General features: G+C 45.2%; 1 non-coding gene across 1 annotated transcript; it reads left to right on the plus strand.

Moving 5' to 3' along the window:
- Positions 1-1,240: 1,240 nt before the first annotated feature.
- Positions 1,241-1,315, plus strand: Trnas-cga (transfer RNA serine (anticodon CGA)). The gene has a single exon. It is a non-coding gene; the product is annotated as a tRNA-Ser (tRNA).
- Positions 1,316-23,402: the final 22,087 nt, after the last annotated feature.

Here is a 23,402-nt window from a genome sequence, read left to right on the forward strand (position 1 = left end):
CGGGCCTGTGCTGGGAACGGACCCCTGTTGTGTCGGAAAACGCCCTGTCTGAGGAGATGAAGAGATGAGCGGTTGCCGCGCGGAGTAACCGCGCGGTCTTAGGCGTCTTGTCACGGTCCGCGCCGCTTCCCCCGTCAGAGGTTCGAGTCCTGCCTCGGGGGTGGCTGGGTGTGTCGTCTTAGCGTAGGGACCGCTAACCTCAGCAGTTTGGTCCCATAAAACCTTACCACAAATTTCCAAAAGCATAGAACGGTCCCGTTGGGATTGAGGGCCGTTTCTTTTTAAAGAACTACTTCTTCTGGATTCAAGTGTCTACTGGGCGCACTGTACCGGTGTTCGTAGGCGTGTTGGCACTGAACCGTGTCTACGCTTTCGGATAGTGTATACGTTGTCCTGAAGAGATCATCTGTCAAAACGAAGCTGGAAGGCCTGTACAGCCTTCACTACACTGTCTCTGCACCCCGGGTTGCGTTATTGACGAGTGCTTTTTCACTTCATTGGCAGCAGAGCAGCTCTACTGTTCACTAGCTGGTGATCTGTTTATTTTAGCTGTTCGTGTTGTGGGCGCCATTTGTGTTACTTGTATGTGGGGGACCGGTGGCATCCGATTTAATACCTTTTTAGATATAACCAATAAAAAAAAAGCAATCATCATAGCTTTGAAATCTACCGTAAACCTACAACAAGTGACACAATCCTACATCAGACTTCTAATCAGCCACACTCACAGAAACAATCAGCACTCAGGTATTGCTTCGTAGACTCAACACAGTACCACTCAGTAGAAAAAATTACCAGAAACGATTAGACATCATCACACAAATAGCAACAAACAGTAGGTACAACAGGGAACTAGTCACCAAATTAAACAAAAATATTAAAAAACAAATACAGTCAGTGAACACAGTACAGAAAAATCCACAAACAACAGCACAACAAAACACTACACAAGCAGGCACTTTAAATAAGAGTCAGCAGGATGATCTTGGATGAGCTCCAGCTTACTTACTTTACTTTTTCGTGTCCGGAGATTTGTTTCAAAGGCTTTCAGCCCAATATCGGGCCAAGTCCAATGTTTCTCTCTTTTCAAGCCATAGTTCGTCAAGGGTACACCTTGTGGGGCAGATGGAGCACTGTAGAAGGTGTTCCATCTAGGTTTGCAGGAGAGCTTCTGCAAAGTTTGGAAGGTAGGAGACGAGATACAGGCAGAAATAAAGCTGTGAGGACGGGGCGTGAGTCATGCATGGGTAGCTCAGTTGGTAGAGCACTTGCCCCCGAAAGGCAAAGGTCCCGAGTTCGAGTCTCGGTCCGGCACACAGTCTTAATCTGCCAGGAAGTTTCAAATCAGCACACTCTCCGCTGCAGAGTGAAAATCTCATTCTGGAATTATACCAACTATTGTGCAATACATGTGATGGAAGGTATATAGGACAAACCGACAGAACATTTGACACTAAGTACATAGAACATACTAGAGCATGGAAACATGGACCGAGCCACTCAACTTTTGCAGAACATTTGAGAGAAAATAACCACAAACCTACCTCAAGAGAAAATGATATGAAAATAATTAGAATAAATAATGAAAGACACCTCCTAACATTACAGGAAAATTATCATATATACAAAACAAAGGCTAAAAAGAAACAACTACTAAATGACTAACAGCTCACTGTTTGCACTTATCGATCATATAGTAGACAGAAATCCCAACAAATGGTTACACATCTGATTCCTCTCATAAGTATATACAGGTAAATATAATAATAACAATTATTATTATTATTATTATTATTATTATTATTATTATTATTATTACTATTATTTTTAAGAATACAAATAAATATCTCTCTAATACACACACACACACACAAAACAGTTGGTAACACTTAGAAAAACAAATGAATCTCTGTATTAAGAGATGGCAGTTACAATGGTGTGTAACGCAAACAGTGATCTGAAAGATGCCCACCTGGTTGCCAGGTGAGAAAAAGCAGTTTGCTTAGATGCAGTGAATTAGAAGTTACCTGTAAATACCTTTCCATTTCGTAAAAAAGCGTTAAGGAACTGTTTTTATATCTATAACCTAGACGTGAAACCGTAACCTATGTGTAAAAAGGACAAATCATGCAATATTTCAGGACACCCCCTGAAGACGCCTTGTAAAAAAGGTGATACGCGTATGGGAGCAAAAATTTCGATGTGCAGCACGCAAAAGGCATTTTATTTGTAATAACTGCAATTTATATACAGCTGCTGAAAAAATGGCCACTACAAGAAACGTGTTTTACTTCATCTGTGAATCAGATGCAGCCAACAATCCGTCATCATCAATGACTATGATAATCTAGTTCACGACGTTAGTCCGTTCTCACACTGTGAATATGGAGACAATGAAGTGACTTTTGGTTTTGAATGGAACTTTTAGACGGTTCTCAATGTTGTACACCTTCTGGAATGTTCCATACAACCTTTCACTGCAATGCTTCGGACGGATTGCGTTATATACTTCTGAATAAGTGCAGGAACTGTGCTAACATTTTCAGTATTAACTACAGGTGCCCTGGAGTCAACGTTCCTCATTATAACATCAGCCACATCGGTAGCCTATTCAAATTTTGTGAAGAACTTGAAGATACACTCCTGGAAATGGAAAAAAGAACACATTGACACCGGTGTGTCAGACCCACCATACTTGCTCCGGACACTGCGAGAGGGCTGTACAAGCAATGATCACACGCACGGCACAGCGGACACACCAGGAACCGCGGTGTTGGCCGTCGAATGGCGCTAGCTACGCAGCATTTGTGCACCGCCGCCGTCAGTGTCAGCCAGTTTGCCGTGGCATACAGAGCTCCATCGCAGTCTTTAACACTGGTAGCATGCCGCGACAGCGTGGACGTGAACCGTATGTGCAGTTGATGGACTTTGAGCCAGGGCGTATAGTGGGCATGCGGGAGGCCAGGTGGACGTACCGCTGAATTGCTCAACACGTGGGGCGTGAGGTCTCCACAGTACATCGATGTTGTCGCCAGTGGTCGGCGGAAGGTGCACGTGCCCGTCGACCTGGGACCGGACCGCAGCGACGCACAGATGCACACCAAGACCGTAGGATCCTACACAGTGCCGTAGGGGACCGCACCGCCACTTCCCAGCAAATTAGGGACACTGCTGATCCTGGAGTATCGGCGAGGACCATTCGCAACCGTCTCCATGAAGCTGGGTTACGGTCCCGCACACCGTTAGGCCGTCTTTCGCTCACGCCCCAACATCGTGCAGCCCGCCTCCAGTGGTGTCGTGACAGGCGTGAATGGAGGGACGAATGGAAACGTGTCGTCTTCAGCGATGAGAGTCGCTTCTGCCTTGGTGCCAATGATGTTCGTATGCGTGTTTGGCGCCGTGCAGGTGAGCGCCACAATCAGGACTGCATACGACCGAGGCACACAGGGCCAACACCCGGCATCATGGTGTGGGGAGCGATCTCCTACACTGGCCGTACACCTCTAGTGATCGTCGAGGGGACACTGAATAGTGCACGGTACATCCAAACCGTCATCGAACCCATCGTTCTACCATTCCTAGACCGGCACGGGATTTGCTGTTCCAACAGGACAATGCACATCCGCATGTATGCCGTGCCACCCAACGTGCTCTAGAAGGTGTAAGTCAACTACCCTGGCCAGCAAGATCTCCGGATCTGTCCCCCATTGAGCATGTTTGGGACTGGATGAAGCATCGTCTCACGCGGTCTGCACGTCCGGCACGAACGCTGGTCCAACTGAGGCGCCAGGTGGAAATGGCATGGCAAGCCGTTCCACAGGACTACATCCAGCACCTCTACGATCGTCTCCATGGGAGAATAGCAGCCTGCATTGCTGCGAAAGGTGGACATACACTGTACTAGTGCCGACATTGTGCATGCTCTGTTGCCTGTGTCTATGTGCCTGTGGTTCTGTCAGTGTGATCATGTGATGTATCTGACCCCAGGAATGTGTCAATAAAGTTTCCCCTTCCTGGGACAATGAATTCACGGTGTTCTTATTTCAATTTCCAGGAGTGTAGTTTTCACATCGGGACCTTTTGGAACATTACATTGTGTTTGAAAACTACACCTTCTTGTTATTATACTGTGTTCTGGAGCTTACGGGCCCTCAACCCCGAGCACATCAGCATACTGTATTCTAACCTGTGATATTCCGTTACCAGCAACACATATTGTTCAATGGATCACATAAGCTTAACAACTTCCTTCGATATTCTAATTTCCTTTCATTTTCCGACGTTCGAACTGATCACTTTCGGCTTCGAAGGTCGGTATTATTTATAAGTAAATTATCAGATTTCTTAAATATTACTTCGAAACATCTATAACAAATTATTAGAGCTTTCATAATAATCGTAGAGTTTATTGTGTTCTTCCAACGATCTTTGTTTTCAGGTTATTTAATTCTAATATCAGAAAGCCATTTGTCAGTCACCTTGAACTTTGTACAGCAGGTCCGAGAGGTCCTCGTACACGTTGGTCAGAACAATATATTGTGTGATGACGAAACTGAAATTCCGACTTCAGCCAAAATCGGGAACTGAAATAAATTCGGTGCAACAAGTGAAAATTTCTACCGAACCAGAACTCGAACCCGGATTCCCGCTTTATGTGAGAGGTCGCCTTAATCAGTTCGTCTATCAGAGCACGCTGCTCGTCCAATCCATGTTCTCAGCTTGTCGCACACTACACACGAGAAGCCCCCTGTCCGTTAACTTCAGTGCTCGCAGCCACATGTTGATTCCCAGGTCGTAGGTCAGACGATGAGTGCATCTGCACTGAATGATCTTTACTTGCCGTCAAGACGCATATATTTATGTGTGGTGTCTGTTCCTTCTGACGTGTCCGAAACAATAGACACCATATAAATAAAAACAGTATATTGTGTGCTGGGGTGCTTACATATAAAAGCTATGTAACCAGTGGCCTTACAATGAGATCCATTCGTCTCCATGCCCCCTTGACAACTTATGGAACATCTCAGGAGTTCGAGAAGTTTCCACACCACTTTTCCACAAAGCTTCGATAGTCTTGCACCGATGTTGAGCCGCCGGCCAGGGTGGCCGAGCGGTTCTAGAGGCTACAGTCTGGAGCCGGGCTACCGCTGCGGTCGCAGGTTCGTATCCTGCCTCGGGCATGGATGTGTGTGATGTCCTTAGGTTAGTTAGGTTTAAGTAGTTTTAAGTTCTAGGGGACTGATGACCTCAGAAGTTAAGTCCCATAGTGCTCATAGCGATCTTTGACCCAATGTTGAGCCACGTGGGACTTGATTACTCACCATAATGAGTTGTCTGGTCGAAGCTTCGTGGTGTCGATTTCAATGGGGCTGAAGATGTTGTTGAACTATGCTCACTCTAGCGGCCTCGAAATCGTTCAAAGAAGTGACACACGTGAGTAGAAAAGTGTGTTGGAACTCCGTCCTTCCGTAATCATGCATGATCCATGATTCTTTCAGTTTCGAACTGAAGCTACAAACAAGACTTTTCATTCACGTACCCTTCAAAACAAACACAGCCGGAACGGGTCTCAAGATGATATTATACATAATGTGGGTTGCGTTCCAAATCTTGCACACAGCGAGGATTTTTCCTTAAAACAGAAAATCACGTTCCTCCAGTGTGAACTGTGTGAACTGTGATACATCGCATATTCATCAGAAAACAACACTCCTGAGCGAGATAGAAATTTGAAAATTGCGCCAACAAGGCACAGCAGACTGTAGCTCGTTGCTCCTTGTCGTTGTCAGATAATCCATTCACAAACGTCCCTTCATTTCCAAATCTTTTTCAAAGTGATCACACATAGTACTTCAAGTTTATTTGCTGTTTTACATTGGATTAACAATGGCATCCGCGACTGTTGTCATTGATATCCTTCCATCTGAATTTTAATCTCAGTCCTGAACGCTTCTTCTTTATTTTCGTAGTTGGTTCTTCAGTGTACAAACTACACATTAAAGGCGAACAACTACGCCCTTGTCCTAGGCCCTTTCTCAACTGATATCTTTATTCTTAGTTTACTATCCTTATTCTTCTCTCTTAGTCCATGTACACGCTGTATGCCTGTCATTTACTATAGCTTACTCCCATTTTCCTGAAAATTTTGAACATCTTACACTATTGTACAATACCGAAAGCTTTTTATGGGTCGGAAAATTCTATGGACGTGTCTTGCTTTTTCTTATAAATCTTTCTTCTGTTATTAAGGGCAACGTCAGACCTCCCTCTCTGGTGGTCTTTTTCTTTCCTTAAGTCAAACTAATAGTCATCTAAATGTCCTCAATTTTTGTTCTATCTTTAGAAAAAAACTATTTAAATACCGTCTGTCGAAAACAAGACGTGTAACTGAATGTGTATGCGGAGTGTTATCCAATAAGTAAGAAATTTTCCACTGATCTTTAACAGCCACCCTGAAGTTTGCTGGAGCCATTACAAAGAATGCTGCATTGTGCTTCACAAGATTGTCTGCACTCAAGATGGAGTAAAATTTGAAGATACATTATAACGCAATAGTTTAAAATCACAAAATATGGTTCAGTTACAAATTCCAGATCGAGAGCAGCAGTAATTTAACACACTAATTCGTCAGCAGTTGTAGAGAATGCGACTGACAGTGTTCTTGAAAAATCGTACAGATCAAGAAAGATAATCTGTAAGGCGCTGTTGTCACTAAACGCAGGAAGGACGGCAACAACACGCGTGATACAGTCTATATGAGTTACGCATGTTTTTATGGTAAATACTTTCCTAAGCATTAATGAGAAATTTTCTTCTCGGTTAAAGGTCTCCAAAAGCCTGTTATACTATACCTATGGTATTTCAAGGTTCGACCCATTTTTACCACATTTTTATTGATTTTAAATTAACTGCTCACGGAGCTAGAATCGAAGTTTGAAACATAGCTCTGAACTGGATTCCAGCACAACATTAATTGACATTTTTGTCTGGTATGTGGTGGAGGGTACTTAGTTTAGCACTGTAATTTCAGATGAACTACAGACCTTAAACTTCCAACATAGCAACGTGACAATCCAATAAGAACTCGCTTTATTGTCTGATGTTCGGCGGGGAATACTTTATATAACATTGCCATATCCCCCTTTCCTAAGCCTCCGTGGGAGCTCGAATCGCTCTAATTTTTACTTTAATGGTGTTTTTACGAGGTATACATAGGAGGAAGAAATATATTGATTGACTCAGGTGAAGAGAAACTGAAATAAACCTGAAATTTACCATATGTCTCTGTCGCAATATCGTCAAAACATCGAAATCGATAGAAAAATTTCACACTCACGCACACACATGAAAATAAAAAATAATTATTTGAGTAAAAGTGAATTCTTGATGTACCACCTTTTTAAACTGGACTAAAAAGTGTAAAGTAATTTCTACTAGCCCCATTCAGATTCTTAACCTAATACAGCCTTGAAAATTTGTGATTCTGAAGTTTTAATAGCTATGAAAGCATGTATAAAATTCAAAACCGAAAACGTGGGATGCATGCAATACATGATTGCTGAATGAATAGTTCACCTCTTTACTAATCTCTGTTGGATGCATCCGATGTCTTTCATTTCAAATCATTAAAAAAATTTCAGGACTACCTGTCTGGGGTCAGGACTCTTTATGGGGCTAGCAAAACTTATTTTATACTTTTTAGTCTCGTGTACTTTGCACTTCGAAAAAGAAAATCTCTGTCTCGATTATAGTCATTATTGCCTCTAACGTCAGACACGTACAGAAAACCTTTGCTGGACACTAATAACAAATGCTGGAATTAGGCAGAAACAACGGAGGTGCTGACCTGAAACTGCTCGCGAAGAGCGACAAGAAATGGCTGATACACGACTGGCGGCGAGCCCCACTCCCTCCCGTCTGAAGGCCACATTTGACTCCGTATGCTTATGTGTTATGTCACACAAGACGGAATATGTGAAAGCAAAATTAATTCTACATTTTACAGCGCATGGGCAGAGAAACAGCCTAGACTACATATAAATAATAACATAAAAAGATAAACTTCAACCGTGAAGATGCCAGATCTGCTTCACGAGAAAAATAATTTTCGATGTTATTTGTTACTTAGGAAGAAAACAAGATACTAAATATAACCTAAAAGGCGCTATTTACTGCCTTGTAAAGAGTGTTTGATGTAACTACGAAAGTTACAGTTATTATGGTCGTACACCTCTACCAGTACTTCAGGTCCAACTTCCAGATTATTTGATCAGCTTTCAAAAAGAAAGTTGCACTATATTATGACAGACCAGGTAACTTTTATTGACTGCTGCACAACACTTCAAACTGACGCAGATGTGCGAGTGTTATTCGGAAAGTAAGAACGATAGACCGCGAAATGGAAACTACAGTGAAAATCTGATGAAGCTTTGCACAGATGCTTTGGGCACTGTGTCCAGTACGCCTATCGATCGCATCATGTCGCTCTTTTCAGTTCTGGGCTCACCCTGAGATGGCTAGAAATTATTATTATGGGGGCCTGGTGAAAGATTTCGCCTGAAGCTATGCAATACACATAACATAACTGTCACGCGGTTCGTTCTACAAGACAATTCTCGGCCACACTGTGCAGGGGCAATGAAGATGCTCCTGCAGCGTTTTCAATGGGAAGTGTTTGTCACCCACAATACCCCTGAGGTTCATCTCTGCTCAAATGAACCGCTGGCTATGAAGACAATATTTTGACACAGACAATGAGCTGCAGTCCTGAATAGAAAATTGTCGAAAAGGACCGGCGGCTGTCTTCTATAACGAGGGAATTGAAAAGTTGGTACAACGCTACGACAGATGTCTAAGCCTGAGCGGCGACTGTGTAGAGAAGTAGCTGGAATTTATAGCTAACCGTTGCAAATAAAACAGTTTTGGTTTTCACTGTGATTTCCACTTCGCGACCTACCGTTCCTTACTTGACATGACAGTTTTCCAACATTGACTCCAAGTCTCTATAAACAGCGGTCGGAACGTTCTACCAATCGTTAATTCCTCGACAACAGAAACCCATTGAAGTTATCAGAGACCCGCTTTGTGAACGCCATCATAGTTGTAAGATCTACTGCGAATCAGTTCCTCGATTGCCTGCATTTTGTTGTCTGTGGTAGATGGTGATGGCTTTCCTTTTCGATCAGCATTGCCCACGTGTGTGGGGCCTTGGTCACATCGTTGATGCTGTAATTAATTATTTCGCTGTGCAAAGGTAAAACTGTATGTTACTAATACCACATTTCTACAGACACCATTGCTGCTATCTTAGATGTTCATTTTCAAAAATAAGACAAGCACGAATCGCCTTCTATCTAGTGTCTATGTCTGAGTGCATCTCAGAGTATAAGCATCTAGTGTATTTCTTCAACAGAACTTTAGAAGTAATAACTGATTTGGCTCTAAGCACTATGGGACTTAACACCTGAGGTCATCAGTCCCCTGGACTTAGAATTTCTTAAACCTAACTAACCCAAGGACATCACACAGATCCATACCCGTGGCAGGATTCGAATCTGCGACCGTTGCAGCAGAGCGGTTCCGGACTGAATCGCCTAGAACCGCTCGGTCACAGCGGCTGGCGAAATTCTGATTTAGTCAATGTGTTGTTTATCAATGTGGGGTTACTACCTTCCACTAATGATATATACAGTATGTTACATTTCCGTGTCAATTACGTTGGGAGGGATTCCATTTTGTTGCATTACATTTCATAAAAACACGTTCCGCCGGCAGCTAATTCATCTGCTGGACAACGGCGATTCGGAGCTGGACGGCCATGCACTCTGGGAACCCGATTAATTTATGTTGATCATCCAGCAGTGGAAATAACAGTATATTGGTATTACCATTTTTAATTATGCTTTTCATGCTTTGTTCCTGCGGTGATTATTTTGCAGCGTCCCGATTTCCAAACAACTAGGCCTCAGAAAAATGCAGCATCAGTATTTCAGTCTATATTCTAAATTTCTCTACAAACACACTGGGATGCATTTCAGGACCATTTCATTACGGCTGGACGCCACGCAGCATTTGCTCGATATACCGCCAGAATTTTGCGGTGAATCTATCTGCAATTTTGCGTATAATAAATGCATTTCCCCCTGTATTTTAACTTTGGAGTATGTTTCCAATTGTTGCTCCATTTCACTCCCGCACTGTGATGCACGTATTAACCTTACCTTAGCAGAACTGTCTCTGCAGGAAACACAGAACATGTACTCGCGCTGCGCAACGGTCTTACAGACATGTGTAAATTACATTCTGAGGTCCACTCATATCTAATTTCTCGAACAAATGGATGTAGACATTTTGAAATGTTTAGGCGATCCTTTTCGTGTTCATTCATTTCTTTGGACTGTAGAAAATTTAATGTCTGACAGTTGTCAAGAACATCCACTACGAATATTGCTTTAGTCCTTAAACCTTATTACCATAGCTTTTACCAGCATACTATTGCTATATTTCGATTTTATCGTAAAAAGGATGATCCCTGATAAGCTCACTTTCACCATCGAAGTGTCAAACTGCTCAGCAGACAGCTCCCACATCACGTGCAATTTTGGCTTTGACGTGCAAACCAGAACGACCACACGTGACAGATGAGATTCAGTACAGGCACAAACCGCAAATCCACCGCATTAGACTCACTTGGGACGAGCAGTCGATTGACACAAGAATCTAGCTGGTGCAAGATAGGTACCGGCGATTTACTTGACACGACGGCTACTGTTAGCCGAGGACGAAGTTCTGTCCTTCCCATGTTAAATGACGTGTAAGGTCCAGTGTTGCATTCTTCCTGCACTGTCCAAGTCCTTCGAGTATAAAGTCCATGATCAGCTAACAAATGACAACTGCGAACAACCTACTACACGAATACCAATCAGATTTCAGTAAACATCGCAGCTCAACACTTGCCTTAACAAAGGTGAGAGATGACATGAAAAAAAAAAAAAAAAAGAAAAGAAATGTTCAAATGTGTGTGAAATCTTATGGGACTTAACTGCTGAGGTTATCAGTCCCTTAGCTTACACACTACTTAACCTAAATTATCCTAAGGACAAACACACACACCCATGCCCGAGGGAGGACTCGAACCTCCGCCGGCACCAGCCGCCCAGTCCATGACTGCAGCGCCCTAGACCGCTTTTTTTTTCCCGTCACGCTGACCACTTTTTTTTCCCACAAAGTCACCCCTCAAGAAAAAGTGAACTTATATTTACATAAAATCACATATTATAGCATATATTTATATTAAACTAATAATAAAGTATCAGAACCTAATGAAAACGCGGATGTTAGGAAAAAAAATTTGGAAGTATAAAGACGCGAACCACCGCCCCAACAAAAAGTTATTGTGTAATAGAAACTCTACCCATTACGCTTTTTTTTTAAATTTAGGAAGGCAGGGTAAACAAACATTCTTTATTCGTACAATTGTGCTGTCCTAGGGATAAGAAAAGTATCGAGACAGCAAAAACAATTTAGAAACCAAAAAATCAACACAAAGGCCGCCCTATTTTCTATTTATTTATTTATTTATTCATTTTTTTTTTTGTAACAGCAATAAAGTAAATGACAATCCTAGTCACGGGCGGACCCCCCAGCTATCGGGAGGATTGTGAAAAAAACTTCGTAAAAAATTGGAAAAGTAAGTCCTGTATTTCGTATGACTCCGTATGAGCTCGTGTTGTTCTTGTAAATACATCCAATAATCCATCACGGACTTAATATCGTACGAAAACAAATATTTCGTCGCATGTCCAGCGATCCAATTGACCGCATATGTCTTTTGTTTGGGAAAAAAGGTCTTGTCCGGTAGAAAAAGTACATCCGATGTGATTTCTGTGTAGTTAGTTCGCTGAAGGAAGGCCAGTATTCGACGCGTCAGCATCCAGACGTCGCTCGCTTCGCCACACATTAAACCATGTTCTTCCGTTGCTAACAGTCCACAGTTGGTGCAAAGAGGGGAATCGACCATATGAATTGTATGTAATCGACTCCTGGTCACAAGTTTACGGTTTATAAGAATATACCACATCGATCTCGCTGCTGTTGACAGTAATGGAGTATGCACTGCACACCAAATGTGGTTCCACGTTCTCGACGTGTATTTGAATTCCATTATATTGCGGCCATGGTGATCCATCAAGCATCTATAGATCTCCCGAGTCGTGGGTATTCTCGTCGAAGGTACTTTCAGACGAACATAACTGTAATCAACAAGAAACGAGGCAATGTGTGCAAGAGAAGGCGAAATATTGCCCATCGCAATAGGGGGTTCGTACGAAGGCGGAACAAGTACTGACGTTATGGTATGCCTTCTTTGTCGCCAATTTCGTATCATCGCTCGCATGTAAAGCGCCAGAGCTTTGTTTCTCACGTTTGTGAGGTTGAGGCCACCGTTCCGGAACTGTAGCGTTAACGTATCATATTTGATCTTAAATAACATCCCAGTACTAACATAGTAACCAAAGACAGCCATAAGGCGATCTGCAATACCCTTCGGTATTGGTAGGATCTGCGCTAAATGGGGCAGTCGTGGCGCTATGTGAACGTTGGTGTATGCCACACGTTGGATCATGTCAAAGGCTCTCAGTGAGTTGTTGCGTATCGTCAGACGAACATTCTGCAGAAGCCGCCGAGAACTCGCCGCCGCCGACCGCCGTAGTGAACGGGTAAATGTAATCCCCAGACATCTCAGCGATTCCACCGTTTGAAACGGTCCCGATACGTCTTCCAGACCCCGTCCAATGTGCATAATTTTGGATTTCGTCATGTTAACGACACTGCCTGCTGCCGTCCCGTAAGAGTCTAGATGTTCAACAGCCTGACGCACTTCATGTCCTGATCTGACAAGGAGGATCATGTCGTCCGCATATACGCGGCAAACGAAAGAGTTCTCATTAAGCACTATCCCAGTAAGTGAGCGCCTCATAACACACATCAGCGGCTCAAGCGCTACCGCAAACAGCATCATGGAGAGTGGGCACCCTTGTCGGACTGAGCTGTTAATGGGAATCGAGCCCGCTTCCCGGCCGTTTACAATCACCTTCGATGTAGCCCCTCGTATTAGCCTCATAACGATGGAGATGAAAACAGGTGGAATCGCCATTCGGCTCATGACTGACGCCAAGAAGTCATGGTTTATCCTATCGAACGCACGATCGAAGTCCACAGATATCATCGCTGCTCGCATTTTACACGTTTCCGCAAGGGCGATAACGTCACGGTATTCACTTAACGCCGAGGAGATGTTGCTTCGCACCCCTAGGCAAGCCTGATCAGGGGATATTGTCCTTGATATCGCCAGCTTGAGACGAGACGCTAGTAGTCTTGCAAGGATTTTATAATCGGTGTTTAGCATAGTGAGAGGCCGATATTGATTAACTTTGCGACTCCCCGCCATCTTCGGGATGGGAAGAAGAAAGCCCGTTACAAAATCCGACGGTAGGCGCATGTCCGGACGCATCGCCTCATTGTACATCGACACCAACTGTGGCATCATCATGTCCACGAATTCTCGATAAAACTCTAGCGTAATCCCATCTGGCCCTGGTGATTTATGGGCCGCTCCTTTTTTGAGTGCCACCTTTATATCGTCTTCTGTGAGTGGCTCCATAAGCGCTGCCTTATCCGTCTCTGTCAGTGTCGTTTGCAGATGTTGCAGTATCTCTTCCCCCACGAGACGGTCCGTCGGTGTACCGGCATAGAGGTGGCGGAAATGCTCTAAAAATTCATTTGCAATGTCCTGTTGTGTTGTCAGTTGACGGCCATCTAAACCGTGGAGCACTGTTACCAATGACCGGCGGTAACGTTTATGTTCCCGCGACACATGGTGCATCGAGGTACGTTCCCCAGTGATGGTGTCGAGACATCGTGCCCGTATTGGGATGCCACCCAGTCGTCGTCGCGTGATCGATAGGATTTGTGCTTTGACACGATGAACTTCCGCTTGATGTTCTGGAGACGGCACCTGGAAGGACAGCTCACGAAGCATGGTGTAATAATAATCAAGAGTGTCTCTTTGCCATCTCGTCTTATCCCGACCATACTGTATGAGCGCTCTTCTTATTTCCGGCTTAGTACACTCGAGCCACCATTGAAGCACGGAGGTATATGTTGGTAGACGGCGTTGACATGTGGCCCATACCTCCTCGACTCTCTGACGACATTCGGTGTCTGCCAAAAGTGACGAATTGAGCTTCCATGTCCCGCGGCTTCTCCACACACTTTGCCTAGGGAGTGATATGGTACAAATGTAAGCCAGATGATCAGTAAATGCCGCAGGCCATCGTTCCGCATCGATCACCTTATCCTGTAGGCCAACCGAAACATATATTCGATCGAGTCTGCTCGCTGAGTGACTGGTATAAAAAGTATATCCCTCACGGTTCCTATGAATCATGTCCCAGGTGTCGCTTAACTCCAGATCCCGGCATAGCACATGCAATTCACGAGAGGTATTGTAATGTGGAGTCTGGTCTTTTTGGGCTAAAACACAATTGAAGTCACCACCCATAATGAAAAGATCGAATCTGCCGGTAAATAAGGGCACAATCTCTTCCGAATAATATCTCGCACGCGCCCGTCTGTTGTCGGTGCCGGAAGGAGCATAAACATTGAGAATGCGAATTCCATTAACAGTTATCGCCAGTCCTCGTGCCGAAGGTAGATAAGCCAGGTCGCGAACCGGAATCCCGTTCCGGACCAATATTGCCGTTCCACTGTCGTTGTTCGAGTGCGGCGAGGTGTAGGAGATGTAGCCATGGACTTCCTGGAACTCAGGAATGTAGAGTTCCTGTACCATCAGTATATCCACATCCGACGCGTATATCATGTCCCTAAACAACTGCTGTTTAACGGGCGATCTAATGGTGTTTACATTTACTGTCCCTATTCTGTATGCCTGGAGTCGAGTAGCTGTCATCTCCACATGATGTTAAAATGACAAAGTTGCACCGTATCGACAGTCCCTTTGCACATCCGCAGAGGGTCGCCCAACGGACGAGTCCCTGCGGTATTAGGTTTCTTGAGATGCAGACGGATGCGAGTCCCCACCAGTAGAATGGTCCGCATCGGTGATTTCATCGTCCTGCTCATACCAGCTGATATCATTGTGGTGCTCCAAATTTTCCTGTGCAGCATTGATGAGTGACAGCTGTTGTTCTTTCGCAGCTTTAGACTCCACCGCAGAAGGGGTAGCAGGCCCCTGAGCGGATGCGTCGTCTGAGCGACATGACATCTTTTCACTGTCCGAATTCATATGGTCTGCGACATCGGAAGCTTGTGGTTCCAAGTCAGACAGGTCCATAGTGTTAGTCTCCTCTTGGCTTCCAAGAAGAGAAGATAGCGTCTCCGAAGAGTTTAGTCGGCGCTTCTTGCGGCGCTTTGGCGAGCGTTGTTTGCGGGCCCCCACCTCGGCCTCTGGTGTCGGTGAATCTTGTATCTCCTGCAGTCTCGCCGTCGCCACAACGCCCTGGGGCCGTTCCACTTCTGCCTCCATGCCTGTTGTGACGCTGTCAACCTCTTTTTGCACCACCTGTAATGTCTGGGATTGGAGGTTTGTCGGAGCCATTCCTTCGTCAGTGGGGTCCGAAGGCGCCTCAATCAACTGCGGCGTCGGTTCGATAGTGCGTTCCGACCTCGGCGTCACCTCCCCACGAAGCGCCGCAACGTAAGTCTTCGGCAGTGACGTTGGTGTAGTCGGATTCTGGAGGTCTCCGCTAGGGAGTTGCACGAGTCTCCTCTGCATACACGCAGATCGAAGATGTCCTTCACCACCACACCCGGAGCATGTCCGGGGCTGTCCATCATAGATGACAATAGCTCGACAGCCGCCGATGTTGATGTACGATGGCACATGTTTCGTAAGGGCAATTCGCACCTGTCGGACACCATTGAGCACTGGATACGTGCTAAAACTTGCCCAACGTTCGGCCTTATGACTGATAACTCTGCCATATGGCTGGAGCGATTCAGTGACCAATGATTCTGGTACCTCGAAAGGCAGCTCGAAGACTCGAATCGTACGCACGCCCAGGCCAGAATGAGCGACTAAAACTTCGCCAATATGACCATCGGAGTGTCGGAACTGGAATCCTCGTTTGGCGGCTTCAATGATCCTATCGCATGCTGCGTCGTCAATCATCTTTACGTAAAGAGTGCTGCTCACGATTGATAAATGAATTCCAATGATCTCCGTGTAATTAAGTTGCACTTCGTCCCTCAAGAAACGTTCGATTTCGAAAGCCTTCGGTCGTGCATACTCGTTACAGAACGTGAACTGTATCGTGGTTTTTCGGAAATTATGTGCCATGGCTTTCGATTCAAACAGTAACACACGCGATTGACGACGGTGTAAACACCGCTTCTTCCGCGAACGTTCGCAGCCGGGACGTAAACAAGTCCGAGCTGCTCTGCGGCTAAAGGCGGACTGAAGAAAAGAAATGTTCAAATGTGTGTGAAATCTTATGGGACTTAACTGCTAAGGTTATCAGTCCCTTAGCTTACACATACTTAACCTAAATTATCCTAAGGACAAACACACACACCCATGCCCGAGGGAGGACTCGAACCTCCGCCGGCACCAGCCGCCCAGTCCATGACTGCAGCGCCCAAGACCGCTCGGCTAATCCCGCGCGGCGATGACATGAAGCTTTCCATGGATGCACAGGATGTGCTTGTTAGACTTCAGCGAAGCTTTTGACACGGTAGACTTCGACATTTTGCTTGCCATAGATAGCAGCCTAAATTTCTCGACAAGTGCACTGCAGTGATATGGCACACATCAGACGTCTCGCCAGCAGTGTGTAGTGTCCAGGGCCATAAAGTCGTAATGGACACAAGTAGTATCAGGCACCCACAGGGTTCGATATTAGGTCCTACACGCTTTCCATTGTATGTCATAAAGAGCCGTCAACTTTGTCCCACTGTAAATACCGTAAGTACATTGATGACCACCAGTTGTATGTTGGTGAAAAACCAGTGAAACTGAAGACTGCTGTTGAGAATCTCAGTACTGGCATGTGTGCAGTTTCAGAATGGTCACAGAATACAAGGTTACAGCTCAACCTATCCAAGACCCAAGAGGTACTGGTTGCTCATTCTAGGCACATTGGCCCGAATATCGGGAATCCGTACAATCTTTAATCCTAAATGGGACAAATGTCAACTTCCCTCCCTCAGAAAAAAGTAGAGGAGTACAACAGATGAAAAACTAAATTGAACTGAGCACATAATTGCAAGGCGCAAAAGGGATCGGCATCTTTCCATGCCCTACAAAAACATAAAAAGTTCTCTGCTCTAGGCATGAAAAAGAAACTTGTAAGAACACTTATACTTCCAATTATTGATTACAGCGCGGTTATCTTTTTCTTAGGAACGCTAAAGGAGCCATAAATTGGTTGTGGACGCCTGTATTCGATATATCTGTGATGTCCTACTATTTGATCATATTTCACCATCATTGCTATACTGACCACTTGCAGACAGGCGCAGAGATTTCCATACTCCGCGTCCACTACTGTCTTATCAACGTACACTGTCCCTCATCCCTCTCCTCGACCTCAACGCTCTTGTCTGAACAACGTGGAAAATGGTTCAGATGGCTCTAAGCACTATGGGACTTAACATATGAGGTCATCAGTCCCCTAGACTTAGAAGTACTTAAACGTAACTAACCTAAGGACATCACACACATTCATGCCCGAGGCAGGAGTCGAACCTGCGACCGTAGTAGCGCGGTTCCAGACTGAAGCGCCTAGAACCGCTCGGCCACAGCATCCGGCAACAACGTGACAGAAACATCCATCCGCATCAAGAAAATCCCTGCTGTCCCAATCCGTAGCTAAGCCACTTACTCGACGTCATTTTCAGTTGCAGGAATCTGATACGGGATTAACACCCCGCTTTATATTAGAGAACTGAATAACATCTCCAACTTCAGAAGGCAGTTAATGGCATGTCTACTGAAGCAACAATAATGACTACTGTTGTCCATGTATGCAGTTGTTACCCCTTTTCATCCTGCCTTCCAACCAGATCATTCTCATTTCTCAATATTGTTAGCTGGTACAGTCTACTTAAATTTCCTTTCTCCAGAACACGTTATAGCAGAAAACATCTCTTTTGTACTCCTGTAAACTCTTTTTATAGCTGCCTGTATTATCATCATAATTATCATCGTCGTCGTCGTCATCATCATTATTAGTGGCAGCAGCAGCAGTAGTAAAAGTATTGCCAGTATTGACTTTATTAGTCGTTAGTCAGTATTATTTATTCACATTGTTTGTATAGACACTTCATTTTAACACTGTCATATTACAATTGTTACTTCTTAGGCAACTAGGTACTGTTTGTGTAAAACACTGGCCGATTATAAGAGATGACCTGATGGCCCTAATCGGTTCATGTTAAATAAATAAAAATAATTAATAAAGCGAATGGCTTCATCTCTCTGGATCTGAATGCATGGCCTCCCATGCGAAAGGATTGTAGAAAGTGGCAGAAATACCGCTGTTTCTGCAGACAGGAGCACAACCCCACTGGCGGGAGAGCAGGCGCTCACCGCTGCAAACTGAACCGTTTTCGAATGGTTCAAGTTATTCGAGGTAGCGCGGGGACGGCCGCGGCGGCATTAAATCGCGGAGAATTTACAGCCGAGGTGTAATGAGCTCCGCCACGCTGCTCAGTTGCCGGCATCCAGCGAGTCCGACGAAGTTGGTCCGCCGTAACCCGCCGGACGACCCACTCCGCACACAGCAGGCCGATCTAAATTTTGAAGGGCTCTTCCCTTACCAATTACTCATGAGCGTACGCTTCTACTTGATCCGCCACCACCGCTGAGGGTACGATAGCGTAGTCACAGTAACCAACAGGTCGGACGCTAAGGAACCAAAAAGCTGACAAACCTTCCACGTGGGGTAAAAACTGGGTGCACAGACGTCCGTCTGTTGCAGGGTCCTACAGCATATATCTGAATTCAATCACTATGACTTATTCAGAGGGAAAACAAGCTTCTCTCAATCGATCCCGAGGAATCAGGGAAAAGTTTTCGACAGGTTGCTTCATTCACACGCAGTCACTGTGGTGACAAAACTCATGAGACACTCTTCAGTTGAAACTTCCGGGCTGAGAGGTCGTGATCGATGTATAAAATTTCCACCTATCGTTTCGTCTCCATCTGCGGGAGACATCTTCTGAGGTCGTCCGGCTACTACCCTAGCCTAGTAGCCGAACGAACTTAGAAGATGTCTCCCTCAGATGGAGACGATACGTTAGGTGGAAATTTTATACATCGACCACGACCTCTCAGCCCGGAAGTTTCAACTGAAGACAACACCGGCCGTGAAATCCTACATTGTATGATCATGAGGCACTGGTATGCCCATTTACAATTCAAATGGCTCTGAGCACTATGGGACTCAACTGCTGTGGTCATCAGTCCCCTAGAACTTAGAACTACTTAAACCTAACTAACCTAAGGACATCACACACATCCATGCCCGAGGCAGGATTCGAACCTGCGACCGTAGCAGTCGCACGGTTCCGGACTGCGCGCCTAGAACCGCGAGACCACCGCGGCCGGCTGCCCATTTACAGCTGGCGGTAGTATCAAGTACAAATGATATAAAAGGGTAGTGAATTGGCGAAGCTGTTATTTGCAATGAAAAGGTGCCCATTGTTATTATGGCCGCATGACGAGAACAGACTTTGAATGCGGAGTGGTAGTTGAAAGCAGACGCATGGGACATTCCATTTCGGAAATCGTTAGGAAATTCAATATTCCGGGATCCACTGTATGAAGAGTGTGCCGAGAATACCAAATTTCAGGCATTACCTTTCACCACCGACAACGCAGTGGCCGTCGGCCTGACAACAACGGAGAGCAGTGGCGTTTGCGTAGAGTTGTCAGTGCTAACAGGCAGGCAACACTACGTGAAATAATCGCAGAAATAAATGTGGGACGAACGATGAACCTATCCGTCAGGACAGTGTGACGAAATCTGGCGTTAATGTGCTATGGCAGCAGACGACCGATGCGAGAGCCTTTGAAACTTCCTGGCAAATTAAAACTGTATGCCGGACCGATACTCACGACCTTTGCCTTTCGCGGCCAAGTGCTCTACCAGGTGAACTACCCAAGCACGACTCACGCCCTGTCCTCACGGCCTTACTTCTGCCAGTAGCTCGTCTCTTATCTTCCAAACTTTACAGAAGCTCTCCTCCGAACCTTGCAGAACTAGCACTCCTGAAAGAAAGGATATTGCGGAGACATGGCTTAGCCACAGCCTAGGGGATGCTTCCTGAATGAGATTTTCACTCTGCAGCGGAGTTTGCGCTGATATGAAACTACCTGGCAGATTAAAACTGTTTGGAAGGTAGGAGACGAGGTACTGGCAGACGTAAAGCTGTGAGGACGGGGCGTGAATCGTGCTTGGGTAGCTCAGTTGGTAGAGCACTTGCCCGCGAAAGGCAAAGGTCCCGAGTTCGAGTCTCGGTCCGGCACACAGTTTTAATCTGCCAGGAAGTTTCATATCAGCGCGCACTCCGCTGCAGAGTGAAAATCTCATTCTCGTGTGCCTTTGTTAACAGCACATCACGTGCAGCTTTTCGCCTGGGCTCGTGACCATACTGGTTGAACCCTAGACGACTGGAAAACCGTGGCTTGCTCAGATGAGTCCCGATTTCAGTTGGTAATAGCTGATGGTGGGTTCGTGTGTGGCGTAGGCCCTATAAAGCCATGGACCCAAGTCGTCAGCAAGACACTGTGCAAGCTAGTGATGGCTCTATAATGATGTGAACTGTGTTTAAATGGAATGGACTGGGTCGTCTGGACCACAGGAACCAACCATTGATGGAAATAGTTATGTTCGGCTACTTTGAGGCCATTTTCAGCCATTCATGGACTTCATGTTCCCAAACAACGATGGAATTTTTATGAATGACAATGTGCCATGTCACCGGGACAACATAGTTCGGGATTCGTTTGAAGAATATTCTGAACAATTCGAGCGAATGATCTGGCCACCAGGATTGCCCGACATGAATCCCATAGAATATTTGTACGATATAACCTAGAGGAGAGTTCGTGCACAAAATGCTGCACCGGCAACACTTTAACAATGATGGGCAGTTACATAGGCAGCGATGCTCAGTATTTCTGCAGGGTACTTCCAACCACTTGTTGAGTCAATGCCGCGTCGAGCTGCTGCTCTACCCCCAACACGGTATTAGGAGGCATCCCATCAGTTATGTCACGTCAGTGTATTTTGAAATAGTAAACTGAGCTGAATAGGTAGGCTCCATATGTGAGTGAGGCACTGTGACAAAACGTTTATTAATAAACAAAATGCAGTATATGAAGTAGATTTCAAATATGCACATGACTGGAGGAGTGTTTGACTACTAAACCCCATTATTTTCTACAGAACAGCAAATGTTCAACAGAGATGAAATTAACAAAGAATGTGCTCGAAAGAACCATGATACGACCTCTGAAGTAGTAATCTTCGTTGATTCTCATACACAATGTTCACAAGTAAAAAAGTTTTTCTCTGCCTCGTGATGACTGGGTGTTGTGTGATGTCCTTAGGTTAGTTAGCTTTAAGTAGTTCTAAGTTCTAGGGGACTGATGACATACATGTTAAGTCCCATAGTGCTCAGAGCCATTTGAAAAAAGTTTTAATGTGTTTACATTTTTTGTTAGGTCACATGATCCATGTCGGTGCTCTACCCATGACAATCCAAGATGACGGCCACCAAGCCCCTTCCTTTATCATGTGACAAGGCACAATCCCTTATCAATCACGTGACAAGCCATGCTCTTCGTGTCTATGTCATCACTCACATCCTGATCCATACCTCATTTCTTGGAATGATAACTGGCATTCCAGTACTTTACACGGCATTAAAATGGAACCGCCAATCAAAATGTACACCCAGAGCACAAATCTTCACAACGCTCAAAAGTATCCGAATGATCTCACTTTTTTTTGCACAATGTTGAAAAGTATGATGCTCATCCAGAAAATTACGTAAAGGGTATATCTTCTAATATTTCCACATATAAAATACTTTAGCAACATACACACATGTGGAAAAAAATTAATTAAGCGACCTTTGTGCCTTACACCAAGAACTGTATACGTATCGAAGTAAGAACGTTCTCGAGCGCACTTAACCTGTAAGTTCATGAGTCCATCTTATAAACGTTGCGTGTGTGTGCTTGTGCGTGTGTGTGTGTGTGTGTGTGTGTGTGTGTGTGTGTGTGTGTGTGTGTGTGTGTGTGTGTGTATGTGTGTGTGAGAGAGAGGGGGAGAGAGAGAGAGAGAGAGAGAGAGAGAGAGTTTTGCTGAAGTACGAGCCCCTCCCCCCCCCCCCCCCCCCCTAATAAGTAATGCAACACATTCCTTTTTTTTCTGAAAGCAGGTTGGTTTTATTCAAGATTCCAGTACACCATATTACGAGTCTCCACTCTCCAATAGCTGGCCGATGTGGTCGAGCGGTTCTAGGCGCTTCAGTCTGGAACCGTGCGATCGCTACGGTCGGAGGTTCGGATCCTGCCTCGAGCATGGATGTGTGTAATGTCCTTAGGTTAGTTAGGTTTAAGTAGTTCTAAGTTCTAGGGGACTGATGACCTCAGATGTTAAGCCCCATAGTGCTCAGAGCCATTTGAACCATTTTTGAACTCCTCAAAATCGTGTTTTTCAACATAATACCCGTTTAATGTGATGGCCTTATGCCACCTTACAGGGAGGGACTTTATGCCCTCATGGTTCTACCTATCGACGCCGGAGCCAACGTCTTGCAACATCAATAACCTCCCATCATTCACGTACTGCTTCCCGCGGAATGCATTCTTTATTCAGCCAAACAAATGGAAGTCAGAGGGCGTAAGATTCGGGGTGTAGAGTGGATCAGGAAAAACAGTTCATTCGGATTTTGTGAACTCCTTTCGGATGCGCAGACTTGCTTGACGCCATGCGTTGTAATGGAGAAGGAGGAGTTCGTGGCGACGAACTCGCTGAAGTCATTTTTTTAGCTTCCTGAGGGTAACACAATACACCGTGAGGAAGGACATCAAACAGAAATAACCATTTCAGAGTCCAGAAGATCGTCGCCATGACTTTACCGCCTGCGTGTGCAGCTTTGGACTTTTTCTTCAGAGAAAAGGTGGTAGTGGCGGCACTCCATGGATTGCGTCTTTGCTTCCGGTTCGAAGTGATGAGCGCAGGTTTCAAAGCTTGTGACTTCGTTTGGAAAAAATTGGCACTACCGTCCTCGTACCGAGCGAGATGGCGCAGTGGTTAGGACGCTGGACTCGCAATAGGGAGGACTGCGCTTGAAACCCCCGTCCGACC

The sequence above is a fragment of the Schistocerca gregaria genome, chromosome 6 (genome assembly GCF_023897955.1).
Source record: "Schistocerca gregaria isolate iqSchGreg1 chromosome 6, iqSchGreg1.2, whole genome shotgun sequence".
Lineage (NCBI taxonomy): Eukaryota > Metazoa > Arthropoda > Insecta > Orthoptera > Acrididae > Schistocerca > Schistocerca gregaria.